General features: G+C 49.2%; 1 protein-coding gene across 1 annotated transcript in view; it reads right to left on the bottom strand.

Annotated features, from left to right (window-relative positions):
• Positions 1 to 23,473, bottom strand: part of XYLT1 (xylosyltransferase 1) — a 294,773-nt gene that overhangs the window by 243,844 nt on the left and 27,456 nt on the right. The gene's annotated exons all lie outside the window — the stretch shown is intronic.

The raw sequence follows: 23,473 nt of genomic DNA, 5'->3' as shown, positions 1-23,473 counted from the left end.
GACACAGCGTGGGTTGGGGTGACTCTCGGTGGCCCCAGCTTCACTTTTTCTGTCTGTGGTAGTGTGACCCTAGGGCCCTGTGCAGCTAGGCAAGTGCAGTACTGCCAAACTACAACACAAGAACTTTTTAATATATTAAAAAAAAATTTAAGACAGGGTCTCACTAACTACCAAAGCTGGCCTCAAATACACTGGGTAGCCCAGACAGGGCTCGGAACTCCTGATCCTCTTGCCTTAGCTACCTGAGACCTACAGGTCTGTGTTACCAGGCACAAATGCTATAAGAACAAGTTACAGTTAAGAATGAACAAAAAGTTATATAAGGAAAAATGTAATTTAGTGACCCCTCTCTTTGTATCAAAAAATCAAAGTTCAGGATTAACAGGAGGGCTCAGTCGGTAAGGATGCTCGCCAGCGAGCCTGAAGACCCAAGCTCCATCCCCTAGACCCCCGCGGTGAAAGGAGAAAACTGACTCTAACACGTTATCCTCTGACCTCTACACGCAGGCCTAGCACACGTACCCCATAGCCACCCAGACAAATAAACAGATGCACTTACTTATTCTGTGTATATAAATGTTCTGCCCGCATATAAGTCTGCGGACCACATGCATTCAGTGCTCCCCCACAGAAGCAGCAGAGGACATCGGATTTCCTAGGACTGGAGTTATAGAGCTGTAAGTTACCCTGTGGGTGCTGGGAACTGAACCTGGATCCCCCGAAAGATTAGTAATCGATGCTCTTAACCACTCCAGCTCCTAAAATAACTACAATTTTGAAAGCGGAGGGAGAGGAGCATGCTCACTTTGATTTAAGTGTGAAAAGCATTTGGCCAACTTATGAGAAGAATGCTCTAAGGAAACCAAGAGCCACAGAAGTGCCTCCCCGAGCCGTTCCCCGCCCAGACCTCGGAGAGATTCTGTGTATAAATAGCTCCCCCTGCGATCTATGTGAGCACCCCAGTCCTTAGTATCAGCCCATTCTACAAGACGGCTCAGTCAGGAGCCAAGTTTATTCAGCAACAAAATGGTGTTTCGTGGCTTACTCTTTTGTTTTCGTAATCAAACTTTTGTTTTTCAAGTCAAACTTTGAATTTGATAAGGTAACAAGCCCCAGGGGAACTTAGGTGTACACCAGACACATGGATGCAGATTATAGTTTTTATCCAAATTCTAGTAACGCCAGAGTCATTTGGTTAAAATTTTTAACCTTTGTATTTTCAAATATTTACAGACTCTATACATTTAATTTTTAAAAATTAGCTACAGAGGCATACATAATATAGTTTCCTTCCTTTCACTGTTCCTTCCCTTCCCACTTCCTGGCAAGCGCCCCTGAGCTGCACCCAGCCCTCTACTACGGTCAAATGGTTAGCCACAGAACTGTGGTATTCCTAATATTAAGTGATAGTGGTTCAACGAAGAAAAAACACCTGTTCAACGCATAGAACAATTCAAAATCAAGCCAGGTTTCTTCTTCTTCTTCTTCTTCTTCTTCTTCTTCTTCTTCTTCTTCTTCTTCTTCTTCTTCTTTTCTTTTTTTTTTAAATTTCACAAACAAACCCAGGATGGGACTGATAAACAAACACGCAGGATGCAAGGCTTGGGTGGGGGAAGGCTGGCTGTCACCCTGGCTGCCACCCTGGTCACTGTCATTTGGAAACCTCCAGAGCATGCAGTGCTGACCTTCCATTACCACTAACATTGTCACATCTTATTATCACTCTTCGTACAAGTGAAACACCATCCAGAGAAGCGTGCATGGCTAATTATTCAGATTTTCTAGCGCTCCTAGCACAGGGTGGGGCTGCCCCATAGATCACGTGTGCCTGCTGTTCACTGCGTTATGCTTTGAAAGGGCAGCTAAAGCCCAGTTAAGAGCCATGAACTTGGCTGAGAAATAAATGTCAACCTTAAAACATCAATTTTCTGCATGAATTGGTCTCTACTTCAACAGCAAAGCTGAAGGTGGGGGTGGGGCAGGAGACTTGGTCCAGTCGGATCCCTTCAGCTCTGGGTCCTGTACTAACTCCTGGGACAGACAGCAGGAAGCTGCTACTGAGCCACGTCAGTCCATGCGCCCTGACCCTCCCCCACACTGTAAGGCAGGGCTCTGCACTACTTTGACTTTACAAGCAGATCACCTCAGGAGAGCAAGCTTTCCATCACACACTAGGATTCTGTGAGGCGCACGGGGCAATGTGTTTTGACCTTAACAGAACACCTGTGCCCATGTCTCTCATCACAGCTTTTCATGTTTCACAGTTGTTGGGTTTGTTTTTAGTGTTTTCATACAATGCAGTACATTCATGGTTCTCCTCCCCCAACACCTCCCAGATCCTCTCCACCTCCCCCACCACCCAACCCCAGGCCTTTTTTCTCTTTCTCTTTGAAAAACAAACAAGAAGACAAGCAGAAAATGCAGACAAAACAGAATATTTTAAAAAGGAAAGCACAAGAAACACACACACACACACACACACACACACACACCACAGAATCAGAAGCCATAACATACAAGCAAAAGGCAGATAAGACATAAAGTGGCCAAACAAAGCAATATGTGACACACACAAAAAAAAACACCAACAACAAAAATACCATTAAGTTCTTTTTGCGTTGGCATCCATTGCTGAGCATGGGGCTGGTCCTTAAGTGTGGTTAACATCCTTAGTGAGACTCCATTTTCCTTTGCAAGGTGTCAATTGGAGATATGTCCTGCGTTAGGGATGGAAGGCTAGTGCTCACTGCGTTAGGGATGGAAGGCTAGTGCTCACTGCGTTAGGGATGGAAGGCTAGTGCTCACTGCGTTAGGGATGGAAGGCTAGTGCTCACTCTCCTCCCAGTGCTGGGAGCCGGTCTGACTTGAGCCTGGGCAGGTCCTGTGCAGGCTGCAGGCTCTGAGTGCGCATGTGCGCAGGGCCTGCTACGTGAGGAAGAGTCCCCTGGTGTCTGTCGTCCACGCCCTCTCACTCTCATCATCTTTCCGCCTCCGCCTCTTCTATACAGCTCTCCGAATGCTGAGGGAAGGGGTTTAAGGAAGATCTCCCATTCTAGAACTGAGTGTTTCGAAGCCTCTAACTTTCTGCACACTCTCCAGCTGTGGGTCTCTGTGTTCATTTCCACCTGCTGAATGGAGTTTCTCTGATGATGGCTGAACAAGACGCTAATCCGTGGGTATAGCAGAATGTTGTTAGCACTCATTTTATTGCTATATTGATTCACCAAAAACTAATAATATTTGATTTTCCCCTAGGCCCATAGCCTATCCAGTCTAAGGTTCATAGCCAACTGAGCAGTGTCCAGCATGGGTCCCACCTTGTGGTGTGGGCTTTAAATCCAACCAGACAGTGGTTGTTTACTCCCACAACTTTTGTGCCACTAGTGCACCAACGAATCATGCAGGTAGGTCCCCATTGTGGGTAGAAGGGTTAGCAGCTGGATTGGTTTTCTCCTCTGGTAGTGTGCAGAATACCTTCCGGCGCCATGCGCACTAGTTAGCAGGGAAGAAGGTCTTGGCTAGGCAAGAGCCTGATTTCTTTGTGTTCAACAATATGTGTGTGTGTGTGTGTGTGTGTGTGTGTGTGTGTGTGTTGCTTCAGCAACATGGCCTTACCATCAGCTTGTAGAGAGCAACCAATAAACAGCCTGACAATAGCCTGGGTTGGTTACAGGCTTCCATGGTCCCCTCTGGCCAATGGCTCAACTAAATACAATCCATTTCTGGCACTAGTGGTTTTCCCTGGTGAGAAGAGATGTCCAGTTGAAGCACTGTCTCCTCCATTATTTGGGAACTCCGTGTGGATTTCTGTCATAACCTATGCATTTTCATGAGCTTCTACTGTAGTGGGCTTCCGTATGAGTCCTCAAACAGCCCTGAGTGTTCTCTGTCCCTCCTTGTCCTCCCTCCTTTGCTTACCTCTCCTCTCTCCATGTTTTACCATTTCAACCTCATGTACATTCTGGTCAAATCCATCCCCTCATTCTGCCCCCTGCAAATTCTTCCCTCTGTCCTCCCATGACATTTCCTATGGGAATACTATTCCCATAATACGATAATAAGCGATAATACCATACCCAACGCCAAGTAACGTAAAGAAGAAATAGTTTATTTAGTTCACAGCTCTCAGGGCTTAAGGTGCTGTGATCAGCTTGTGCTTTTTATAAGAATCTTCATGTGAAAATTAACCAGGCACCTTCATGAGAACCACTGTCCATCCTTCCCTTAACCCCCCTAGCTCTGCCTCCTCCCACCTCCTGCTATTAACACACACAGAATCAGACGTCCCCTAACATGTAAATCTCTGAAGATTCAACACCAAATCCTTCAAGGTTTTGGAGGGGGAAAAAACCTTCGGTCAGAATGGCTTGCTTTTTTTTTTTTTTTTTGAGAGGACAATCTGCAACTGCATGTCCCCCACATACTCCACCTCAACAGCACCTTATACCTCCATCCTACTAGGAGACGGGCATTCCACTATTCTCACAGTCAAATTTGGCCTCGTGACTGATAGTTATCCAGTAACACTTAAGCTTCTAGAAATTTCCACCTTCCAGCCTGCTAGATGCCAGCCACCACAAAAGAAGCATCACTCCCCTGAGGCCATCAAACTGGGAGAAACTCCAGAAGAAAGAAAAGAATACACAACATTGAAAGCAAAAAAAAAGGGGGGGGCCAGGAGGGTGTGTGTGTGAAGTGTAAAGAGAAGGCACCACGTCGGAGGCCACAGAAGCCACCTCAGAAGTGACTTGGCTCAGAAGTCGGCAGGCAACAGAGGGCCAGAGGAGTCTCTCAGCAGTGCCCTTCCAAGCTCCAGTCCAACAGAACTCCGCACTACAGAAAGGGCAGGTGGAACACCCACAGCCTAAGCGTCCAAACCCCAGACCTTATGGAGTAACTCTTTGCATGATGCTGTGATTTTAAAGCATCTCACACCTGACCTCCAGAAACGTGTTACAGTCAAAACACAGGTGTACAGAAACCATAGCATAACATCACCTACAGGCTACGGGTCAGAAGAGCACAAACGGTCTTCACGCTTAGACTTGGGTCCCAGCCCCATGACTGTTCATATGTCCACAAGCAGAAGGCTCCAAACCTGAAACAAATACCCTGTCTGGATGTGGTAGTGCACACTGGAAATCTGCACTTAGAAGTCAGAGGCAGGAGGTTAACAAACAAACCTTTAAGCACTTTTTCAATCACTTAAACATTGATATGGATTAGGGGGAAATGGGCTTCATTAATATCATTTTTCTGGATGCCACAGCTTAGCCTGAGACCAAGTAAAACTAAGTAGATTTAAATTAAAAAGTAGCCACGGAGGAGGCACAAGGAGAAGATGACCAAATAGTGAGAGAATTTAGCACGTGGGTGCAGCCTCCTTCTGATGCACACGGAGGACAAGGCCACTCATCACCCAGCACACAGTAGGTGCCTGCTTCCCTCTCCTGTGGGTCTACATGGTGTTAGTCTCTACCTTAGTCTCACTGGCCTGACCAAGATCTAAACATTGGATGTAGACTCCCAATGTTACTCCCAATGAGTTAGGGGGGACAGTTCTCCAGTCCCATTCCATAAAAAGATCCTTTGTTCTTTGTTCTTCAGAACCTAATCCCACCGGGCCCCTCCCACAAGTGTGCTTCATTCATCCAGGGGCCTGGGCTGGGCCTGGGGACAGGGCTGGGGACAGGGCTAGGGCTGGGGACAGGGCTGGGGCTGGGGCCGGGGCTGGGCCTGGGGTCAGGGCTGGGGCTGGGGCTCTGTCCATACCACAGTACACAGAGCTCGGACACCATGGCCGCCCTCCAGTCAGCACTCTAACTTGGGAAGAGCTAATGGCAGGTTTACTATGCTGTTTCTTCCCTGGGCTGACTTGCCAGGCTGTTCTGTAACCTGATCCCAGCTCTCCACAGGCCCTTGGCCTTGAACTGTGTATTCGGTGCTCTGCTGGAGCCAAGGACCAAGCACAGTGGGTTTGGCAGCCTTCAGTTACACAATAAACCCTGGGGAAGCACACACTGTTCACCAGGCACTGAGGATTCCACACCGTACGCCAAGGAAGACAGAGCTCCTGTCTGCACAGAGGGTTCCATTCTATACACAGGGAGATAGGACTGGGTGCAGAGAAGACTATTGTGAAGGCAACCAGAGGGCAGGAGCTGGCAGACTACAGTCAGCAGGTCCAGTCCACCCGCCTCATGCTTTTCTACACAGTTGCACGGGCACACATATGCACACTAGTGCCCATTGCTGTCTCTGGCTGCTTGTGAGCAACATGGAGGAAGTCCACTCTCAGAGGGTAAATTTTAAGTGCAGAGGAGAATGAGAAAGAGTTAGCCACACCAGCAGCCTCAGTGATAGCTCTAGACAGAAAGGGCAACAAGTGCAAAGGCCCTGGGGCATGTTAGGCTTGAATTCTGTGGACCAGAGAAAGGTAGCTTGTTTGGGGCAGAAGAAATAAAGCAAGGTACCACGGTTATGTGAGGGGGGACGACGCAGGCCTCCTCAGGCCACTGTAGGTGCGTCTTGCTAACAACACTCATGAAGGACTATGAAAGTCAGTGGCGTCTGTCCACGAAGAAGGACTTGGCAGGGCCCGGGGACGGCTCACTCAGCAAAGTACCTCGCGTGCAAGCGTAAGGACATGAAGTGGGAACCCCTGCTAGCACCCACGGCAGGGTAGCTCAGTGGGTAAAGGCATTGGCCACCACCTGAGGTGTTCGGTTTTGTTTCAATCACTTCCCAGCCTGACCCCAGCCCCTTCCCTCCTCTCCTCCCAGTGCCACCCTCGTGTTCCCTTCCCTTCATTTCCTCCTCAGAGAAGGGGAGGCCCCCCATGGGGTACCAACCCACTCTGGCATCTCAAGTTGCAGTAGGACTAACAGGTGTTCTCTCCTATAAGGCAGCCCAGCTAGGGGGAAGGGATCCAAAGGCAGGCAACCGAGTCAGAGACATCCCCTACTTTCACTGTTAGGGGACCCACATGTTGACCAGACTGCTATATATGTGTAGAGGATCTAGGTCCAGCCTGTGCATGCTCTTTGGTTGTTGATTCTGTCTCTGTGAGCCCCCATGGGCTCCCGGGCATATACTCCAAGGATGCTCCACTATTCCATACGGACACTTGCTCAATTATGTTCATAATAGCCAGAAACTGGAAACCACCCAGATGCCCACCTACCAAAGAACACATAAAGAAAATGTGATATATTTACTCAATGGTGTATTACTCAGCTATTAAAAACAAAGGCATCACGTGCAATTTGCAGGCAAATGGATGGAAGCAGAAAAGCTCCTACTGAGTAAGGTATCCTAGACACACAGAAAGGCATGCATGGTATATACTCACTTATAAGCGGATATCAGCTCTAAAGTACAGGATAACCGTGCCACAATCCACAGACCCAAAGAAGGCAAGGAGGGCCCAAGGGAGGATGCGTGAATCTCACTCAGAAGGGGAAATAGAATTAGGCATCTGGAGTTTTGTTTTCATAACCCACAGGATGAAGAACTGACTCTCACATGTTTTCTTGTGACGTAGCACTAGGGGGCAGAGAGGGTTGACCCCTGGGTCCTGCCAGCCAGATAGGTGAACCCTTAGGTCAACAAGGACCCTGTCTCAGGTAATAAGGTGGAAAGAGTTAGGTCTCAAAGCCAGTATAACTGAGGTGCTCACTAACATGTCAAAGTGGACCTGGCCACCAGGTTCTCCCAGCATCCCTTAGTCCTTACCTGTTCCAGGGTATGGCTGACGTCCACCACCCATTACCCTAAACGTCTTGAGCACAGGCTAGGCTGCCCCCTGCCCTTAAGCGCCCTGCTCTCTATGGCCCAGCCGTTCTGCTAACCTAGTCCTTCTGTCTATCCCTTACCCTCCCAGGATCTGGCCCAGGCCTCCTCTCCCCTCCCCCACCCTATCTCCTCCTCAGTCTGGCCATCTGCACTCTGGACTCTCCCAGATGTCCCTGCCTCTGGCTATGCTCTCCCTCATACCTACAATAAACTTTCTACTCCACCATATCTAGCAGTCATGCCCTTTCCTTTTTTTTTTTTTTTTTTTCTCTTCATCATTCATCTGGTGCCAAAACTTAGGACCAGCCATGATCTTCCTTTTTTATTTTTATTTTTTTCATTCAGAAAGCAATTGAGAAAAACGCCTGATGTCAACCACCGTCCTCCGTGTGCATAAATGTGCATGCATACAAAGAAGCGGTTGGCAGAACCACCCAGAACGGTTCCCTTGCTGAAACCTGTACCTCTACCTTTCCTCTGCACGACTGCAAACTCAGTTCAGCACTCCAGGCTAAGCCAATGGCTCAGGCAAGATGGCTCCAGACTCAGCAGCCCATAGTGAGTCTTACCTAGACCACTCTTCTTATTTAAAAGTGACTCACTTACATGCATGTTGGGGAAGAAACTATTAGTTCATTTTAAAATCATGTTTAATATTCCAGTTATAGGAACTTAGTTTAGATGCAATAACTACATTGTGTGTGTGTGTGTGTGTGTGTGTGTGTGTGCGCGCGCGCGCGCGCCATGTGAAAGCCATAGGACATTCCTTGTGTGGTTCATTAAAGGCCATGCTGAGATTTGCACTCTCTTTGTGACCTGGGCTCACCTATTAATCGAGGCCAGTGAACCCTGGAGATGTGCCTAGCCCCTAGTGCTGGGGTTGGAAGGGAGTGCCACCAGGCTTGGCTTTCACCTGGGTGCTGGGAGAATCAAACTCTGGTCTTTGTCCTTATGCAGCAAGCGCCTCCCTGACTGAGGTCACTAACTGCTCAGCATAATAAATATACCATTAAAAACCTTCATCTATTTAGCATCTAAAATCATCTCAGCTACAAGTGAGGTCACTTCCAGCCCACCACAGTCACCCTCTGCAGGGCCCCCGAGTGTATAGCCTGAGCTGCAGAGCACAGGCCTCTGGCGTCTGACATAAACTGTTTGTTTCTCATTGACTTAAATCTTGGAACCCCAAATAGATCTACTGAGAAATGGGGCCAAACATGGGGATGTTATGAGAGTTCAGAAATGGGCAGGACTTGGCCCAGACCCAACTCACAGCAGATGCTCTACAAATGACCACGGCACTAATTGTGAGCCCATCATTAACCAGAGTCATAATTATGCTCCTTGCATATCCTTTGATCTCTGAAAAGGTGCTAAAAGCATCATTGAGGATCTGAGCTTCTGATCCTCCTGCATCCCCGTCTAATCACCTACACTACACCCCCACACCCCAGCCCACTCCCCTAACCGCCCCTCCCTCCACTGCCCAGGGCCTTCAAGGACAACAGGAAGAGTGGCAGTCTTCTGCTGGCATCACCATACCAGGTCCCCCGCTTCCCCCTTTCCCTTTTATTCTTTGTTTCCAAAGGCCTCCTGATTAACCATCTTCCAGAGGGAAGGAGGAGAGAAATTACAGCAAATGTTCCTCACACCGGCCCTGCTGGGTGGGAAGGCGGTTCTCAGACTCAATCAGCCGGCTACCTGCAGGGTCACAGGCTGCAGTTCCTGCCAGCTCTGATCCAGGAAGCAATCCAGCTGCAACTGAGTGGCCTGTGGCCTAAAAACCCCAAGAGCCCGGAGCAATCAAATCTGAACCCAAACAGGACAAAGGTGTCAACCTGCTGCCTAGCAATTAATTACTTTAAGATGTAAGGTTTGAACACGGGCCCTTAACTAGAAGGATTCCAAATTTCTCTTTGAAACCTCCTCTGAACAAGAGGATTTAAGTCTCTTACCTAGTTTTAGAAGGCATTAAAACAGAGCTGGGGAGATGGCTCAGGGAGCAAAGCTCCTGCATGCAGGAGGGCCTAAGCCTGGATCTCACCAACCAGGGAAAGCCAGATGAACCAGCAGGCAGCTGTAAGCCTATCACCCCTACCGTGAAATGCTAGGCACAGACATAGGGATCTTGGAAGCCTGTGGCCCAGCAAGCCTGGCAACAGGACACTAGACCCTGTCTCAGACAAGATGGAGGGCTTTCACTGACACCAAGGCTCCCTTTGGCCTCCAGAAGAAGGGGTCATATCACTTGAGTTTCCTCTTTACAGACTGTGCTTCAGGGCCTGGTATGGTAAGTTGTGAGGCCCCTGTGCAAAACAAAAACAGGAGCCTTGTGGGGAAGGGTGGGGAGACAAGTCATGTTTGCCCTCCCCCACAAACATGTATGTATAACATGCACGCGCGTGTGTGTGCGCGCGCACACACACACACACACACACACACACACATACACACACACACACACCAATAGGTGACATGAGACACACAGATTAAATATTATTCCTAGGTGTGTCTGTAATGCCAGCATAATCAATTCCGTGGACTGGGTAAAGGGCATAGACTTCTCTAATGAAGTGAATGTCATTTAATCCCTTGAGTATGAAACAAAAAACACAAGGGAGGAGCTTGCCCTTTTACTGCCTCACCAATAAAGCAGGAACACCCAGTTTTCTCCTGTCCCAAGATCAGAGTTGACATCATCAGCGGTCTTGGTTCTCAGGCCCTTTGGACTGAACCTGGGGCTCGTGACCAGTCTTTCTGGGTCCCTAACCAGAAGGTGGCAGATACTATGAGACTTGTTTAACCTCAGTGATTATGTAAGAAATTCTGTTAGTAAACTTATGTGTGTACAGCTGTCCATTTCTAACATGCCCCTCCACCCATATATGCATGTGCACACACACACACACACACACACACACACACACACACACACACAGAGAGAGAGAGAGAGAGAGAGAGAGAGAGAGAGAGAGAGAGAGAGGTGCTCATTTGTTACTCACAGGCATTAACCTCTTACATAAAATGGAGAGCTATATCTGTATATAATTTACATGTGCCTCTTCCTATTCTTGTGGTCATCCACAGGTTACCTACTCTACTCAATGTCTTGTAAGTGCTCTGAAAATAGTAACTCTTCTCTGCCACTTAGGAAATAATAATAATGAAAAGATTTAGAATAACACCAAATGTGTAAAAAGTACAAAATGGGAAATTAAATTTTAAAAAATCAAATTAAAAAATATATGAGTAACAAAGTAAGTTTATTCCAGAGAACCAGGGGGCAGATTTTGGTGTAAGACCCGGTGAGAATCACTTGGCTCTGTGCTCACTGCTCTTCTCGTTGCTGTGGCTAAACCCTGACAGAAGTAACTTAAGGGAGGAAGGGTTTACTGTGGCTCCTGGCACGGCAGCAGGAGAGTGAGGCAGCTGGTCACACGGCACCCGCCACAGTCAACATACAGGGGGACATGAATGTTGCAACTCAGCTCGCTTTCTGCGTTTTACTCAGTCTGGGACACCAGCCCATGACATGGTGCCGGCCACATGGAGGGCGGGTCTTCCCACATCCAGCAAGCCAATCTAGGCCCAGAGTGTTGTTTCCGTGGCGATTCCAAACCCTACCAAGTTGACAATCAGGATTGACTTTCACAGACTCTGTAGGCCATATGGTCCCTGTGAAGGCTCCTCAATCCTGCAGGTGCAGTGCCTAGGAGCCACAGATAATCCATATTGAGTGGGCGTGGCTGTGTCCCAATAAACTTTATTTGGAGGAGCAGAGCGCTGTCTACATCTGGCCCTGGGGACACATTTTGCTGACCTTTGACTTTGTGAGCAATACTTACCACACGCTGGGAGGTGTGTGTATCATCCAGGGCTTTTATGAGCGCAGACTTTGGTTTGGCAGGTCTCGGGTGGGGCCTGAGAGTCAGCAGTGCTAGCAAGCTCCAAGGCTGCAGTTCCACACACCGTGTTTTAAGCAGCAAAGGAGAACAGCCCAAAGAAGAAGGAGAAGAAGAGAAGAAGAGAAGAAGAAGAAGAAGAAGAAGAAGAAGAAGAAGAAGAAGAAGAAGAAGAAGAAGAAGAAGAAGAAGATCTCCTTTATCTAAATCTACTAAAACCGCTGGCTTGTGTCAGAGACATTCCTATGAGACCAGAGCTGAGCCCCTTCCAGCGTGCTGTGAAGAGTCTGGGCAGACCTGTTTCCCACAGGAAGGTGCCACCGTTTAGATCCCCACCCCCACCCCCCACCCGTTGTCCCCGTGCCCTGCCCCCCCCCCCACAGCAGTCCCTACTATTTGATTCATAGTAAAACCAGAAAGGAAAATCCCAATCAGGGGCTAAGTAATGGTTGTTGAATGATGTAACCAACTTTGGAAAACAGTTCAATGATTTAAAAAAAAAATACACACACATATCCGCTGAAGAGACATAAAACTGCTCATAGCAACCCCACTCATAATAGGCAAAGCCCAGCTCCAATCCAGGCACTTATCAGCCATTGACCAGACAAGAAGCATAGTCTGTGAGATATGTATGGCTCTCACAGGTACCATGGTCAGTGACGAGTCCCAGGTAGCGCCAACATAGCATGGGTTTCTCTTCTGAGAAAACGTCTAGAGTGGAACTCGATGCCAAAGGCAGTGAGCGACTTTGTTACCTGGTAGTAACTCAGATAGGCACAGGAAATCTTTTTTCTTTTTTTTGGTTGTTCGAGACAGGGTCTCTCTGTGGGCACAGGAAATCTTACCAGGCTGGTGAAAACGTTCTAAAACTAGCTTTTGGTAACAGGAGCTCAGCTCTGTGAGGGACTCTCATCAGCTGAGACATGACATGTATAAATTTCGTGGTATATAACTCATACCTCAGAAGATGTTTTTTATTTTTAAATTTATTTATTCACTTTACATTCCAATCGTAATCCCTCCCCTCCTCTCCTCCCTGTCCCACTTTCGCTCCTTCTGTCCCCCCCCCATGTCTCAGAAAAGGGGTGCCCCCTTACCCACCCATACCAGCTCAACAAGTTGCATCAGGACTGAGCACATCCTCTTCCTCTGTGGCCTGGCCAGGCAGCCCCGCCAGGGGGAAGTGATCAAAAAGCAGGCAACAGAGTTCATGTCTGAGATAGCCCCTGCTCCCTTTTTGTTTTTGTTTTTGTTGTTGTTTTGTATTGTTTTTGTTTGGGGGGGTTCAAGACAAGGTTTCTTTGTGTAGCCTTGGCTGTCCTGGACTCACTTTGTAGACCAGGCTGGCCTCGAACTCACAGAGATCAGCCTGCCGCTGCCTCCCGAGTGCCACTAAGCCCAGCTGCCCCACTTCCTGTACTAGAGGACCCACATGAAGCCCGAGCTGCCCATCAGCTACATCTGGGTAGGGGGCCTAGGTCCAGTCCATGCATGGTCCTTGGTTGGTGCTTCAGTCTCCACAGGCCTCTCTGGGTGCTGGTTAGTTGGCTCTGTTGGTCTTCTTGTGGGGCTCCTGTCCCCTGCAGGCCCTTTTCTATCCCCTGCACTTTTGCACAGGACTCCCTGTCCTTCCCCAATAGGCTGTGAGTCTCAGCATCTGTTTCCAACTGCTGCTGCGTGAAGCCTCTCAGAAGACAGCTCTGCTAAGCTCCTGTCTGTGAGCATAGAAGGGTACCCTTAGCAGTGTCAGGGGTTGGCTCTCTTCCACGGGGTGGGGGCTCTTGGCTTGGGTCAGGCATTGGTTGGACATTCCCTCAATCTCTGCTCTATCTGCTCTATCTTTATCCCTGCACATCTTGGAGGCAGGGTGAGTTTTAGGCCAAAGTTTTTGTGGGTGCGTTGGTGTTCTCCTCCCTCCACTAGGAGTCTTTTCTAGTTAGGGGGTGTCCTCTTCAGTCTTCATAACCCTTGCTACTAGGAGTCTCAGCTAGCGTCCACCTCATATCCTCCCAGACGCCTACCCTGTGTTAGGTCTCCAGCTGGTCACAGAGATGCCCTAGGCCCCGGTTTCTCTTTTCTCTGCAGGCCCTGTGTCCTCCCGCCCCTCTCCTACCTTGTTCCCTGTCTTCAACCCCTTCCGCTGTCTGTTCTATTTCCCCTTCTGAGTCACTTATCTTCCGGGGGTCTGTGAATTGTAGTATGTTAATCCTGTACTATATGGTTAAAATCTGCTTATAAATTGAGTACATACCATGTGTGTCTTTCTGGGTCTGGGTCACCTCACTCAGGATGATCTTTTCTAGTTCTATCCATTTGTCTGCAAATTTGAAGAGTTTCTTGTTTTTAATAGCTGAATAGTGTTCCATTGTGTAAATGTACCACAGTTTCTTTATCCATTCTTCGGTTTAGGGACATCTAGGTTGTTTCCAGTTTCTGGCTATTACAAATAAAGCTGCTATGAACACAGTTAAGCAAGAGTCCTTGTTGTATGGTGGAGCATCTTTGGGGTGTATTCCCAGGAGGTATAGCTGGGTCTTGAGGTAGAGCTATTCCAGTTTTCTGAGAAAGCGCAGATCGGTTTCTAAGGTGGTTGTACAAGTTTATAAAAGGTTATGTTCTGGGTCTGTAGCTCAGTGATTTGCCTAGGATATGTGTGAGGCTCTGAGTTCAGTCCCCTCACTGAAAAAATGGAGGAAAAGGAAAGAAGGAAAGGAAGGACAGAGGAAGGGAGGGAGGAAGGGAGGGAGGGAAGGAGGGAGGGAGAGAGGGAAGGAGGGAGGGAGGGAAGGAGGGAGGGAGAGAGGGAGGGAGGGAGGGAGGGACAGAGGCAGGCAGGTTGGCTGGGTTCTGTAGTACCATCCTTTTTCAATTTTCACCCTACTGTTAGTAATCCTGCAAACTTACCAACTACAGCGCAGTGAAGGACACATCAGCTGCTAAACGTCCACTGATAGTGGACACTGACTTCATCGGTTGCCGGAGCACACACAGCGCCTCGAACTCCAACCCAACCCAGACTTCCAGCACGAGAGACCTGACCCCAGATGGAGCAAGGCATGGGGCTCACGAGGCAGGAGGGAGGCCCCTGGCTACACTGACAAAAAGGAAAAGAACAGCTGCTACTCTAGGGTTGTGTTCACTGTGCCCTTCATCCACCCCTGACACAGCCAGGATGAAAGCCTGCTGGCATCCTGAGAAGTAAGTCTGTGGTGGCTTCAGAGGCAGCTCTGACGGAGCACAAGAAACTGAAACCATGGTGAATAGAGCTCCAAGTGGCTTCAGTACCACACTTTTTTTGTTTTTGTTTTTTTTTTTGGTTTTTTGCTTTTGTTTTTTAATGGAAAAGCATTGGTTTCAGCTAATGGGGGGAAAATCAGTAAACAGTCCAGAGGTAAGACTGGGAGGTCTGATCTAGAAAGACGCTCACTCTACTGTGGGTTTTCTCTTTACCAGCTACACACACACACACACACACACACACACACACACACACACACACACACTTGAAGCCCATAGCCAGCTCAGGGTTCCCACTAAGCCTTAAGCATAGGACACACACACACACACACACTCACACACAGAGCCAGCAATGGCCTTAGTCACCTGGGTGCTGGGACAGAACACAAGGCCATGAGACTGCCAAACTAGGGCTCTCCTGACTCATGGTGTCTCCTTTGCAGCCTCAAAAGTATCTAGTGAGGAACGCCAGCCTCATACAGAGGCCCATAATCTCCCTCCCCCTTTTTATTAAAAATAAAAATAAAAACATCTGACATTCCACAGAGCGCCCCACCATTCTGAACTGTTCCCTTCCCTTTCTCTCCTGTTGGTCTTTCCCGCTGTGGAGCTCGATAAGCTTATCACGGGTTGGCAAACTACGTCTCAGCTTTGATCCCTTCCAGAAATCCACTTGGCGCCTTTAACGTTTCGTTTGGCAGACTGGATCCTGGACGTGCATTTATGGGGCTGGGTTTCCACTTAACTGAGTATTGCATAAATTCTGTTACTGTGTCTGCTTCACTGTGTCTGGGGTTTTCTAAACCAGGGCTTTCTCTGAGCGGACAGCCCTGGCTGGGGTGACCCGCTTTGAACCAGGAACTGTGACTTCCTCCCACCGTTGACTTCTGAAGACTCTCGCAGAGCTATCAACTGTCACCAATGTCTCAGGAAGCACTTTGCTTGGCGCATCCCATGCTGAGGCACGCCCCAGGCTCCAAGGAGACACCACAGCACCCCCACACCCACACATACGGATCTTCCCAGAAACCACCCCACGCCACATCCATTCATCCCCCTTCTTCCTGGCAACAGCTAAGGAACCTTTGCAGTGGCTGACGCACAACCCGTTAACCCTTAAGTACGGGACAAAGACGGATGGGGGCTCCTCATAACCTGTGAAAATGGGAAACTTGTAAAGAAAAGTGCGTAGAGGAAGAAAAAGGGGGAAAATCAGCCTAGAGATGGCACACAAGCCTGTTTCCTTTAACTCAAGAGTCCAGCTTTCTTTAGAAGTGGGTGAGTGTGTGTGCGCATGCACACTCATGCTCGCATGTTTGTGTGTGCACACTCACCGGAAAGCCTCCTGTCTCCTCCCCCATGCCTGGGATTACGAGCATGTGCTGCCACACCCTCTTTTCTTACATGGGTTCTGGGACTTGAGCTCAGGCCTTCCTTCTCGCTCCCTTGCCCTCAGTCATTTTTTCCAATGGACTTTAGCAGTCCTGACTATACACTATAGGTGCGTGGTCATTAATGAAGGAAGATAAGAGGCAGGGACATAGGAGGCCTGGAGGTGCACACAGTAGGTGCTCAATGGTGCTTGGTTGCACATTCATGGCACACTTACCCATCACTGAGGGTGGTTCCCTTCAGAACAACTGGACGGGCCATCAGAGAAGCCAGGGACAGCTGGCACACGCCAAGTGAACAAGGCAAGGTTGCGCCATGTGGAAGTGTCTGACTAAGTATATGCTTCTGAGCCTCCTGGGATCTGTCCTGGAGACGCCCACGGAACCCTCCAATCACAGACTTTGTACAAATTACTCCAGATAGGGCAAGTGAAATGGCTTGCAGGGGTCAAGCTCCGCGCCCAAGGTAAAGCAAAGGGGATGGATCCTCTGTCCTTCTAGAATCTTCTTTATCCAAAGCAAACCCCTTTCCCAAACCCTGCTCTTCAGTCCCTTGCCACTCTCTCCTACCACACAAATGAGCTTTTTAGAAGGCAGAGGCAGCTGCTGTAAACCTAGACACCCGTGTGACAGGGCCCTGTGCGCTATTTCAGGCTCTTTCCTTGTCTGAAGGCGGCTGTGGTTTTGGTTACATCTAAGTTTGGCCTCAGAGATTGGGGAGGTAAAGGCCCTGGAGGAGGAAGACAAATCTCGGACTCTTTACTGGTGCATCATCTGACAAAGCTCTAGCTGTGTGCTTAACATCCTGCAGCAGGCCAAAGAAAACGCAGGATGCTGGAATACAAGTGGCAAGCTGGGGACGAGGCTTACACAGAGAGCTGAGTGAAATGCTCAGAACCCACATGGGGGAGGGGTGGAGCCAGGTATGGTGGAGCGTGCATAGAACGCCGGCACTGGGGGCGGCAAAGAGAGGAGGATCCCTGGGGCTCATTAGCCTAGTCAGGAATAGGCCCCGTCTTGATAAAAGTAGGAACGAAAGCTCAGGCTGTCTTCTGGCCTCTTCATGCACACACACACACACACACACACACACACACACACCTCTCTGCGTGTCCACCTGCCTGCACACAGATGCCAAGAACGTCTTCAGGCCTCGCTTGGGCCTCTGATGAACCGTCTGTGACTTTTCTTCCTATCACTCACCCATGAGTAACTGAGAACAGACGCAGAGCTATCAACTGACCTGCTACAGGAGGTAAAAAAACCTAGATGGCTCCGTTCCCTTCCTCCTGAAGGCACCCAGATGGCACTTACGTCCTCCCCATCTCAGAGATGAGGTGCCAGAGGCACAGAGAGGTCAAGGGACCTGCCCAAAGCCACGGAGGCAGGCAGGAGGTAGAGGGAGTCACATCTCAGTATTGCTTGCCTCCAGAATAGTGGTTCTCCACCTTCCTAACACACTGACCCTTTACTATAGTTCTTCATGTTGTGGTGACCCCAGCCATAAAACTATTGTATTGCTGCTTCATAACTATAATTCTGCTACCTTCACAAATTTTAAAGTCAATATCAGATATGTAGGATATCTGATATGTGACCTCTGTGAAAGGTTAACCCCCCCACCCCAAACCCCAACCCCGCAGAGGAGGGTCAGGACCCCAGCCCTAACCTCCCCCAGTTTGCCTGGGACTCTGACTGACACCACCATCTGCTGTTAGCACACAGTAGGGATGGTTGTCAGTGTTTGCTAAAATCGGATTTGACCTTGTTATTTAAAGCTACTGTGATTACACTGAGCTTCTAGGCTGTGGGTGAAGAATGGAGTCACTCTATAAAAATGGAAAGCAGAAATGGATGCCTGGAGGAGGGCGGGGCTCCTGGGGGAGGGCGGGGCTCCTGGAGTTAGGGACAGCAATGAGTTTCCAAAAAGGCCTGTGGCTTCGACCTGTGGGTAACAAGATACACAGAGAACTGGGAAGTAGCTTTGCAATTTCTGTTCAGCAATGTTAGACGTTCCTTATGAAAAACCCCAGTGTCTATTAAGCTCACAACACAGAAAACAGGGAGTCACACACTCCCGGGCCATAGCTGGAGGAAAGAAGGCACATTGGTTCACTTTGTAACACCCTGCAAACTGTCCAGGAAGCCGTGTAAGTGGAAAATCTCTAACAACAGTGATAGGGATGGTTCATCTTGTCTGCTCCCTGGAGGGGGAGGGGGGACCCAGGATGCGTGCTCTCTGAGCACCTGCTCATTAAATCCTGGGAGGATGCTTTTGTACAGGCAAAATGCAGGGCCCATTTTACAGACAGGAAAACTGAGATCAGGCAAGCTCCGCACTCCGCCTGTCTTCCCATGGGTTTCAGTGGTCAGGCAAAATGTTATAACATTTTGCACAAAGACCACCAAAGATTATGCCAAGGCAGAAGGGAAAAAAACATGCTTGCCAAATTTCTAACTTCTTAGATACAGGGGCAAGAGCTCTGAAGACATCTGGCCCAGTGCGGGGAGCTAGACACCAGCTTCTCACTTGGATGGTACTCCCCTGGGGGCCAATCTCCCACACTTGGCCGCAGAAACCTGCTTCCAAACCCAGCGTCCTTCGCCTACAATCTAATTTGGCTCCACAGAAACCAGAAGGCATCTGGGGACAGGAGATCTTTATCTTGTCCAGATGTTGTGCCAGGAAACTGTCCCATGTGGAGCCAGTGTCACCTACATGTACTTGGAGTGCGGTGATATCCACATCGCGAGGCGGCACCATGTCCCTCTTGGACCGGCGCCCCGAGACACATCACCAGCCCAAGCAGGCTGCCTGCTGCCTCCTCCTCTCAGGGACCGAGCATGCGCAGCAGAGAGACCGCTTCAAAGCCTGTCCCCATCTACCGCCTCTAGAGAGTCATTCTTAGAGACAGACCCTTTCCGAAACATGTGGAAATACAGTTCTGCCACGTTGTGAGAACCTAGCAGAATTCACTACCCCCCACCTCAGACAGTTTGCTGTCATTTCCTCCAGGCCAAACGGGCCTCCTCTTAACTGCGGCAAAAGGGGCTGAGCAGTGGCAACCATCTTGTGAGCTGACTTGGGAGGACGCAGCCATACTTACCAACAGGGTTCTTGAAGTCAAAATGCCAGAGGAAGGTAAATGCTTATATTAAAGGCCCAAGGAAAACTTTCAGAAAAGTGGTGAAGAAACGGAACGCCCTTCAACTGTGCAGGAAAAGGGGGAGGCTCGGGCTCCAGCCTGTGCTCAAGGAAACCTAGTGAGGTAGGGGCCATGGCTCAGTGACAGAGCAGTCGCCTCGCAGGCAGAAAGTCCCAGAACTGTACATTGGAGAAGAGAAAAGAAGAGTAAGAGGAGTGGGGGGGGGGAGAAAGAAGGGGGGCAGAAGAGGTGGGGGAGAGGAAGGGAGAGGGAAAGGGAAAGAAAGAAGAAGGGACAGAGAAAGGAATAGAGAGAGAAATGGAGAGGGGGAAGGTGGAAGAAAAGGAAAAAGAAGAAGGAAATAGAAAAGGAGAGGACAGGTCTGTGTTCTAGACAGGGGAGGGAGGAGAAGGGGAGATGTAGAGAAAAGTAAAAAGGAGAGGCTAGCCAGGGAGGGGAGGGAGAAAACGAAAGGGGGGAGGGGAGGGAGGGAGGGAGGGAGGGAGAGAGACAGACAGAGAGAGAGAGAGAGAGAGAGAGAGAGAGAGAGAGAGAGAGAGAGAGAGAATTCTAGAATTATTCTAGAAGTCGATCAGGCAGGCGCCATGAAAGGTCTCAGAGCCCATCAGCACCGCCCTCCGCCAGCTGCTCTCCATGTGACCACCATGAGCATTGTCATAACTTTTTTTTTTTAACTCATGGTGGTAATCACTGTAAAAGATGTGATGGACAGTCTTCCTTCTACCTCAGCGGAAGACTCCTCCACATGGGACGCCATGTCCTCCTTGCACCGTATGCTGAGAGTGACCGTGGCCCAGGTGGCTACAACACAAGGCCAGGTTAAGCAGCCCTAAGCATTAGTGCACGAACGCACTCCTGCGTGTCACAAAGAACTGGGCCCGGGAATCTTGCACACTGGCCAGACTTGTCTTAGCCACTCACTCTGCACACCTCTTTTTTTTTACACCTACACAATGGTAGTGTTGACCGACGTGCAACGAGTCCTCAGCGCTCACAGATGCCAAGTGAGCCAGAGAGCTACCTCCTACTCCTACTGCAGCAGTGCCTGCTCTCACGGCAGCCCACCCCTTCCCTGCTGCCTCACCCTATGGCAAACACACACATGCTAGGGCCCAGAGAGCAGCATTTAAGTTTTTGGTTTGGTTGGTTGGTTGGTTTTTGCTTGTCTCGTTTGGTTTTAGCTTGGTTCAGTTCCTTAACATCCTGCCTTCATTCAAACTTTCTCCTGGAGTTCTTACTTCTTCTTGCTCCCCTGCATCACATGCTCTAAGTAGCAATGGCAAGAAAAGATGATGAATGAGATTAAGCCTTCCCTCCGGAAGCCCCTGGCTATCGTAAGTGGCAGATAACGGCTAAGGGATGAAGATAGGATCATATCAAAAAGGAAGCATAAAGATCCAGGCTTCTGCAACAGCCCTCTATGGACGACCAAAAATGAACTGTGCGGATTAAATAAATACCCAAAACGTGAGAGGCCGCTTTGCCTGCCCACGCCAGGCCGTTTCATTCTGTGCTCCCTGGGTAACAGGTGCCCAGATCTTCTGTTACACATGGCTCTGGGTATGGCTATGGGGATGTTTCTGGCTAAGGTGACCACTTAAAGTCAGTCAACGCCTATTCATTTGATTAAGTGAAGGAGCCTGTCATGCCTTATAGGAGTGGGTCTCTCCCAATCCATGGAAGTCCTCACACAGTAAAAAGGCGAACCTTTTGGTACACTGACACTGGCTGCCAGTTTCCCAAGTGTGGACATGACTCCTTTCACTGTCTTTGGCCTGGCATTGGCTCCTCCTGCCACGCGAGGCCACGGATTCTCAGACCCTTGCTCTCCAGAGTCTCCAGATTGCTGACTGCAGCTTGGGGACATCTGCCCTTCTATAATTCCATGAGGTAATTTCTATAAAGAACAAGCACACCAGCCAGGAGCGGGGCGCACGCCTGCAATCCCAGCACTCGGGAGGCAGAGGCAGGCGGATCGCTGTGAGTTCGAGGCCAGCCTGGTCTACAAAGCAAGTCCAGGACAGCCATGGCTCCACAGAGAAACCCTGCCTTGAAAAAAACAAACAAACAGAAACACAAACACAAATCCCAAAAAGAATAAGTACACCAGGCACACACATGTACACAAAGATACTGTGAAACTTCACCAACGCATACCATTCTAACTTGAAAATGTCTTAAGCAGAGAGTGTGTTGAGTGTACCAAACCAACCTAGCATCCCGCATAGGCCATTGAGGAGCACTGGCTGTTGGCTGTTGGCTGTTGGCTCTCCTAACCTCTGGGCTGGTTGGAACTAGGGTTGAAGTTTCTGCCACTGCCCACAGTCCAGAGGAAGGACAGACCACCCCAGGTCCAAATCCAGGCTTCGAAGTGCGCATTCCACTGAAGTACTGGATGTGTACAGCGCGGCTAGCTGCGGCTACCTGCTTCTATTGCATCACCATGATTTGCAGTCCTGGGAATGGAACTCCAGGGCATCGTGTGCGCTCGGCAAGTACTTTGCCAGAACCCCAGCTTTGACCTGGTCACACAATCTTCAATCTCATGGCCTTTAAGCAGGGCCATCACCAGCCAGCCTGGCTGACGAGACACACGTACACATACATACACACTGTGTTTGCATCTTTCAGGAGAACTGACTGAGGCCGCTCTTGTCAATGTGTGATGGCTTGGAGCCGTCAGCCACAGGCAGTTGGGAAGGAAGGCACCATGCTCTTTCCCGTTGGAAGCTGTTTAAGCTGGGGCACCCTACTCTGCGTAGAGGATCCATTGACACACACATGCTTCTTTGCTCTGGATTCCCAGGGAGCTGATGTGTTCACCTGCTACATGAGAGGATGCAGGCGAGTGCTGGGGAAACTGCAGTATCATCCCACAGATCTTCCTGCTTCTCCATCCCTGCTACAGCCCTTCATCTCCGATCTTAGTCCCTCCGAGAACAGAAGGAAACACCAAAGGCAACGATGCTACTAAGTGAGCTGCTCTGTGGATTTCCCCCTCTCCAAAACTATGCCACGATCAGCATGTGGGGGAGTCACTCTACAGAAAGTGACTAGACTCAGTGTTCAAGGCTCGGTGTGCAGAGCTGCACCTGACAAAGCTGGGCCTTGGACAGGAGTCTGACAGGAGTCCTCTCAAGACCACAGTTATTTCAAAGGTTGAAACATCTCATTTAAACACGGGGCAGAATGTGGGCCTGACAGAAAGAAGATGCTCAGCAAGTGCCTACGGCACTGCCGTCGCTGGTGTGCAGCTGTGTCATACTTACTATGTGTGGTACAGTATATTCATATAATACACATGTGTCCTTTATTATATGATTGTATTTATCTCTTTTAGTGTTCGTCCCAGGCATTAGAAAGTTATTTCAGATTTGGGATTTTGTGTATAACTTCAGAGTATTTGGACATACATATTGACACATGAAAGTCTAGGCACACATTCAAAAATGCTTCTCACCTGACGCTGATTTTATTTTAAAGATTTATTTTTTATTTTAATTAAGTATATACATGTGTGCCTTTGTGTGGTATGTGCACATGAGAGCAAGTGCCCTCAGAAGCCAGAAAAGGGTACTGGAGTCCCTGGAGTTGGAGTGGGCCAATCAGTGTGGGCCCTGGGAACAGAACTAGGCTCCTCTGGAACAGCCATATGTTGGTGAGGTTTTACTATCAACTTGGCACAACCTAAAATCACCTGGGAAGAGGGAACTTCAGCTAATGAATTGCCCAGGTCATATTAGCCTGAGGTCATGTCTGTAAAAGATTGTCTCAATTGCTGCTAGGAGGGACCGGCCCACTGTGGGCAGCACCAGCCTTAGGCAGGTGGTCCTGGCCTATGTAAGAAAGCTAAGAGAGCAAAAAGCAGGTGCACAGGCCAGCAAGCAATATTCCTCCAGGTCTGTGCTTCCATTCTTACCCTAACTTCCTTCAGTGATGAACTGTGACCTGGAAAGTATAAGCCAAATAAACCTCCCCT

This window comes from Acomys minous, assembly GCF_964271855.1.
Source record: "Acomys minous genome assembly, chromosome: 2".
Classification (NCBI taxonomy): Eukaryota; Metazoa; Chordata; class Mammalia; order Rodentia; family Muridae; genus Acomys; species Acomys minous.
Note: the sequence above shows the minus strand (reverse complement) of the source record. Positions and strands in the feature narration are given on the sequence as shown.